General features: G+C 38.4%; 1 pseudogene; it reads right to left on the bottom strand.

Annotated features, from left to right (window-relative positions):
* Positions 1 to 4,879: 4,879 nt before the first annotated feature.
* On the bottom strand, positions 4,880 to 6,434 carry LOC137749368 (7-deoxyloganetin glucosyltransferase-like; annotated as a pseudogene).
* Positions 6,435 to 6,687: the final 253 nt, after the last annotated feature.

The raw sequence follows: 6,687 nt of genomic DNA, 5'->3' as shown, positions 1-6,687 counted from the left end.
GTCACCAATTCTCAGCGCCTGCACCTCCGGGTCGAGCAACATCGAGGAGGCTTCATTTCGAATTACCGTCATCGGCGAACACGAGAACTGCTGGAACGGGGTGCGACGGTGCCGTTTCAAGGGGAGGAGAATGGTGGGTCGCTGGGTAGGAGGGGAAGAAGATGATGAACAGTCATCATCTTCTTCTTTTTATTTATTTTTCTTTTTATTTATATAAAACAGTTTTTTAAACATTATTTTAATACTTTTAATCCACATGGCAATATTTTATTATATTGTAGAATTTAATTATGTGCCACATCAGCACATAACATAATTTTTAACGGAGTTATGACGGAATGACTACATTGATTTACGACACTCAATTTTAAGAATTACATTGATTGATTTTCAATTTCATAAACCATCTTGATAAGATAGGTCAATTTTAAGTACCATTTGTCATAAAAACCCAAATTACATTTTACCCAACCGTCATTAGGTTGAACCCAACGTTGTCTCGAAGCTTGTTTGGGCTTCATCTTTGGTAGATGCCAGCGCCGTATGCGAGTATCCATTCCTCAGCTCGGAGAGCAATATCTTGAGGCCGTGTTTGCACATCTTTCCATAATAAATTGTTCCTCGCACGCCAAATAGTCCATAGCGTCATCAACATCAACTCGAAGGCTTGTTTGGGTAACTTTTGAGCAAGCTGAGTCACCCAATCTGATAATGGCTGCTGAGTACCAGCTGCCTCCCTCAATCCCAATGTTAAGAACCATACCGCAACCACCATAGAGCAGTCCCTCCAAACATGTTCTATGGTCTCTGACTTGCCAGAGCAAAAAAGGCATTCAGTTTCATTAGTTATCTTCTTGCTGACGAGCTTCGATCTAGTAGGCAAAGAGTTTAAACATCCTTGCCAAGCAGCAATTTTCACCTTCCCAGGAACGCAAGCATTCCATGACTTCTTTCCTTCGAATCGTTTTGTGCTTTTGCGTGACAAAACGATCTGCTGTCGCGCATCTCCACCTCTCTTCTTGCCAATTGATAGGCACTCTTGACGGTAAAGATACCGTTTCGTTCATGATGCCAGCTTAATTTGTTGTCCAGGGGTTGTCCAGGGGTCTTAAGCTCAGTGGGATACGTTGTATAGCCTTGATCTCCTCGGAGCAAAATAAAGTACCAAGAAGTTCCATGTCCCAGTTGCGAGATCCTTCCAAAAATAATTTATACACCGTATCCTCACCACGCCAGTGCACTGGAGGTGGCGTGGTGATTTTGAAAAAGTTTTCCCGGGGCACCCAATTGTCACCCCATATTTTGATGGTTGTACCAACCCCGACTTGCCATCGCAGCCCTCTTAATAGTACAGGTCGAGCAGCCGCGATGCTCCTCCAAGGACTTCAATAAAAAAGTTTGATGTGGACAAAAGTCAAAAGACTTCAGTAAAAAATTCGAAACAAATACGGGTTTCGTCAAACAACATTGATGATTAAGGATTGAATCTTAGTTTTTTCATTTTTTTTAAAAAATTAAAATTGTGTATTTTTCATTAAAATTTAAGTTCTTGGAGGCCATAGAAAAACTCGTTTTTATTTCTTCGCCTTGAACTTCATAAGAACTCCAATCTATCTCTCCATAGTTACGAACAAAAAAGTGATGGTGTTGTACACCGCTAGTTGTACCACCCCTTCGTTCCACAAACCCTTGTTGATTTTGAATTTCGTTCGCAAAGGAACCAAGCTTTTGACGGGCCAGCTTTTTTAAAGCGTCTTCAAATGAGATGTCAAATTGTCCAAATCAGCAATAACGGTAACAAAAGACAACATTAATGTTTTCCAACCAAGAAGCCAAATCTGATGTGGCATGACATGGATTGACATCTCTCCCCCTTGCTGCCAAATTTGACAGCACCTTCAGATTTTTTTAATTAATTATTAAATACTTTTTATTAATTTTTTAGTTTAAGGTATTATCCTTTTGTTTCTTTTCATTCCCAATGCAAAGAAAGTACATGAATTATTATTTTATATTTAAAATTTGATATATCGGTTGGAGAGCAAAAGTTTAAAAGATATCAAATTGTCATGTAAGCCTTCAAATTTAAATTTTAAGTTTAAAATTTGACATCTCCTTTGGAGATGGTCTTATGCGCCGCTTTACCATGTAAGGAAAATTAGCTTTGCTCCTTTAGGCATCTTCACACTAGTTCAGGCTGTGAAATAATCTTATTTGAAGAATCTTGAATAGAGTGATCCAAATTAATTAACTAGTCAATTGTCTTGTAATAAAATTTTCATTGGTTACCCTTTGGATTTATTTGTAGGTCAAACAAAAAGTTCTTTGGGGATTTTGATTGGCCAAAGTAGGATTGGATTGGGCTTATCTAAGACCAATTTCAATTTAATTAACAACTAAATAATTTGAGATTATTCTTTTTCTATATAAACTTTATTTATTTATTTATTTTTATATTATTTTTTATATTTAACAAATGCTATATTTACACTAAGAGAGTGGGAGGGTAGTCTAAGTCTCATAATGGGTTAGGCCTGCCCACTCCCCGCTATATTAGTGTAGATAATATCGTTTATTCCAAAATAAATAAATAAATTTTAAAAAAAATTAAAATAAACGAGAGGTCTTAGGTTGGATTCTTGTCAAAGACAAATTTGAACCATATTATTGTTAGTCTATTGTGAGGCTGTTTGGGCCGAAAATTACACCATTGGTCCGAGCAATCAAGACCGTTGAGTGAGCATAACTCCCAATCGTCGGATGGAAAAGTGAAGATAATTTTGTTAAAGAATAATATTATGGTTTTTATCATAATAATTATTTTCTTTAAAATGAATTATCTTGGTATATTCTTAAATGGGATAGATAAGATGCAAATTATATTTCTAAGCAAGCAATACAGTTCAAGTTGATTTGGGGTTCTTGGAATTTAGACGTGCGGATTAGAGCATCAGAGTATTTTATCAAGAGTCCTAATACGTTACTGCAGTGTTGGTAAATGGATACGCATTGGCATAGATATTAGTGCAAGATGAGGATGCCAGATTGGAGTTGGTCATCCACGTGTGCTTGGATTTGGCCAGCCATGCATGGTTACGGCTGAAGGTTTGATTAGAGTTGTTGGATGCATGGTTATCATGCATGCATGTGGTATTTGGCAGAAGTTTATTATGCATGGATAAGGGTTATGATGGTAGAATAAAAAGTATTGCTGGATATTCTTAGAATTATACCGATAATCTAGTCAAAACAAGATTGCATTGGGTTGCAGATGACGGCAAGTCTTGATTGATAAGACGTGGGGTTAGCAACCAATGAAGATTCAGAGTCACAGTGTGAATGGAATTGGTTTTCGCGACTTGGGCATGCATATCTCTATAAATACCAAGCGGCAGGCAACGTAAAAGGACCTCCAACTCAACACACAATTGTCCTGCGCAAAACCTCTCAAACATCTTGAAATTTTTTTTGTTTTCTTTTTTCCGCCGACACATCTTCAGTTTGGATAAACAACACTGTGAAGGTAACCAGCGAACATCTTCAGTTTGGATAGGTAACCGGTGAACATCTTCAGTTTGGATAAACAACACTATTGTCGTAGAATCAGCCGTTCTCGAAGCACCTTCAGTTTGGATAAACATCACTGCGTCGAGGCCGACTGGTTATCTATCCAAGTCTCAGTCGAGAAGGATTTTCGAATCGTTATTGGCAGAGGTCATCTCATTAGCCTTCTCGGCAAAGTGAGGTGTTACCAGGTTACTAAATTCGGCACCTTGAGAGCCAAATTCGATATTGAACTTCGCAGAACTAGCAGCTTTGTCTTCAGGCTCGAGAATCCAAAGGCCGAGATTTGTTCCTTCCTCGACCGCAGTCGCAAGATAAAGAAGTCAGCAATGCGCTCAATGCAATATCAACAAATTTTACTCATTGGCTGAGCTCGGTTGACGAGTTGGCACGCCCCGCATTCAACCGAAAGATGTAATTAACTTATTAGTTACTCGACCTGCACGCCACGTAGGCTTTGCAATCCTTACTATGAAACATACAACAAATATTTGAAACCAAAAACTCAACACTTGATCTCTCTAAATTCAAATACAAGAAAATGGACTACCATTCAACTTAAACCACATATATGTTGAACAGTAGCTCACTACTGGCACTGTAAACAATTTGCACCGCCATACAAACACACAATCCAAAATGGATGCCACAACAGTAGCTACTAAGCCTCACGCTGTTTACATTCCAGTTCCGACTCAAAGCCATATCAAGGCAACGCTTAAATTTGCAAAACTCCTGCACAGTGGAGGTTTTCATATTAAACATGAGGTTAAGTAACAACTGAATAATTTCAGATTATACTTTTTTATGTGAGCTTATTCTAAACCATTTAAAGAGGGGCCTAAATAGAACAAATTCAACGCCAAGCTAAACTAATCTAAATTAAACTCTATAATTAGTTCAAATCAAGTCAATTTTATGGATCAAGCATGCCATCTTGATTATATATCAGTGTGAATGGGCTTTTCCGATGATGACTCAAATATTTGTTTACCATCTTAATCTGTATTTGGTTATATTCACTAGGTCTGGTATTGTTATTGGTCATGATGCACAACCACACTACCAAACATTCAAAGGGTTGAGGTTGGGCTACCATTTATTATATGATGCTGAGAATACCTCATACTCAGTTCTAAAACTTAGACCAATAATAATATGGTTATTTTGAGATAGTTCTAAATCATGTATAGACATCCAGGTTTATTTTTATTTTTATTATAAACGATTTTTACACTAATCAACACTAACGGAAGAGAGAGAGGGAGTTTTGAACTCGGGGCATAGTTGGTAGTTCTAAATTACATACTGACATCTAGTTCTTTCTTAGTAGAACTTGATTCACTAAATTGTCTAAGTTTTTGGATGAAGAACCATTCGGGCCAGTAGCTTCTTCTGCAAGTTTCTTCCACTCCATGACCTCATTTTTCAACTTTTTACCCTTCTCTCCCTCCATTAACTCCTTGACAAGCTTCTCTACTTCATGCCTCTTCACATCATTACTAATCTCCATCCCAATGCCCCATTCATTGCAAGTATAGTGGCAGTCCATTTGCTGGTCCCCGAAGGATGGCCAACAGAGCATAGGCACTCCTGCAGTCAGGCTCTCAATTGTTGAACCCCAACCGTTGTGAGTTAAAAATCCTCCTACTGATGGGTGGTTCAGGACTTGGCTCTTGTGGGCACCAACTTGCTATGAGATTCTTTCTTTTGTTTCGGCAACAAACTCAGGCGGAAAACTTGCGGATTCACCAATTACAAGATCAGGCCTGATTACCCAAAAGAAGGGTAATTTGCTATTCGCAAGTCCCCAACCAAACTCGACAAGATTTTCAGGTGTCATGACTGCTATACTGCCAAAATACACATACATGACAGAATCTGGCGCCTTAGCGTTTAGCCACTCAAGGCATTCAGTTTCTTCTTTCCATAGACTATGTCCAGTATTCAAGGGGTGTTCTGGTATCTGGTTGAGATGCAATTGAAGAGGGCCAATGGGATAAACAAGTGGAACCATAGATGAGAGCGCGTCCAACACATCTGTCTCCAAGACATCAAAAGTATGAAGAACAATTGCTGAAGCTTCATGAGCTCTATCCGTTGCTTTCATCGTGAAGTTAAATAGGATGTCATCTGGATTTGTGGTTCGAAAAAAAGTTGGGATATACCTTAAACAAATATCTTTCATTCCTGGAATCCGGTCTATAGCATTTTCCAAATATCCATTTGTCAAACAGCTCTCATCTACAACAAGAAGAATTTCATTTGCATGTTTGGAAAATAAGAAATAAAGAATTAACCAAAAAATAAGCAGTTGCTTCAATAGTTGTATATATTTCACCTTTGAGTGGTGTAAGTCCTTTTTCAACCAACGCACGAAATTGTATAAAGCCCATTAAGGCACATGCAGCAAAAGTGTAGAACTGCACCGAAGAGACTCCAATATCTTGAGCAGCAGTGATTGTGACTGGGGACATGAAACCATCTGAAACTATGCAAGTCACTGGTGGATTGCTGGATGTTGTTTTGGCATCCTTGTTGAGCTTAGTGAGGAGGTCACGAAACAGCGCCAGGAAAGTATGTTTTAGTATGGAATCGCAGAGTAAAGTGATATTTTGGGTAGCATCTTCGTCTGAATCTGGACTGCCATCTGGGATGGCTTCGAACCGGAAATCAAGCAAGCCATCTAGGGAATCGGGTCCTAGAGATTTAAGAAACCACTTGTGATTGAACTCCATGTTGACAAAGGTAATATGAAAACCTCTACTGAGCAGGAGTTTTGCAAATTTAAGCGTTGCCTTAATATGGCTTTGAGTCGGAACTGGAATGCAAACAGCGTGAAGCTTAGTAGCTACTGTTGTGGCATCCATTTTGGATTGTGTGTTTGCATGGTGGTGCAGATTGTTTACAGTGCTAGTAGTGAGCTGCTGTTCAACATATATGTGATTTAAGTTGAATGGTAGTCCATTTTCTTGTATTTGAATTTAGAGAGATCAAGTGTTGAGTTTTTGGTTTCAAATATTTGTTGTATGTTTCATTGTAAGGATTACAAGAAATGAAGGCAACTCTTATAGAGAGCCAAAAAGAAAGCTACAAGAAAAAGTAGGCTAACATTTCCAACAC

The sequence above is a fragment of the Pyrus communis genome, chromosome 11 (assembly GCF_963583255.1).
Source record: "Pyrus communis chromosome 11, drPyrComm1.1, whole genome shotgun sequence".
Taxonomy (NCBI): Eukaryota; Viridiplantae; Streptophyta; class Magnoliopsida; order Rosales; family Rosaceae; genus Pyrus; species Pyrus communis.
This window is presented reverse-complemented; position numbering and strand designations above follow the sequence as displayed.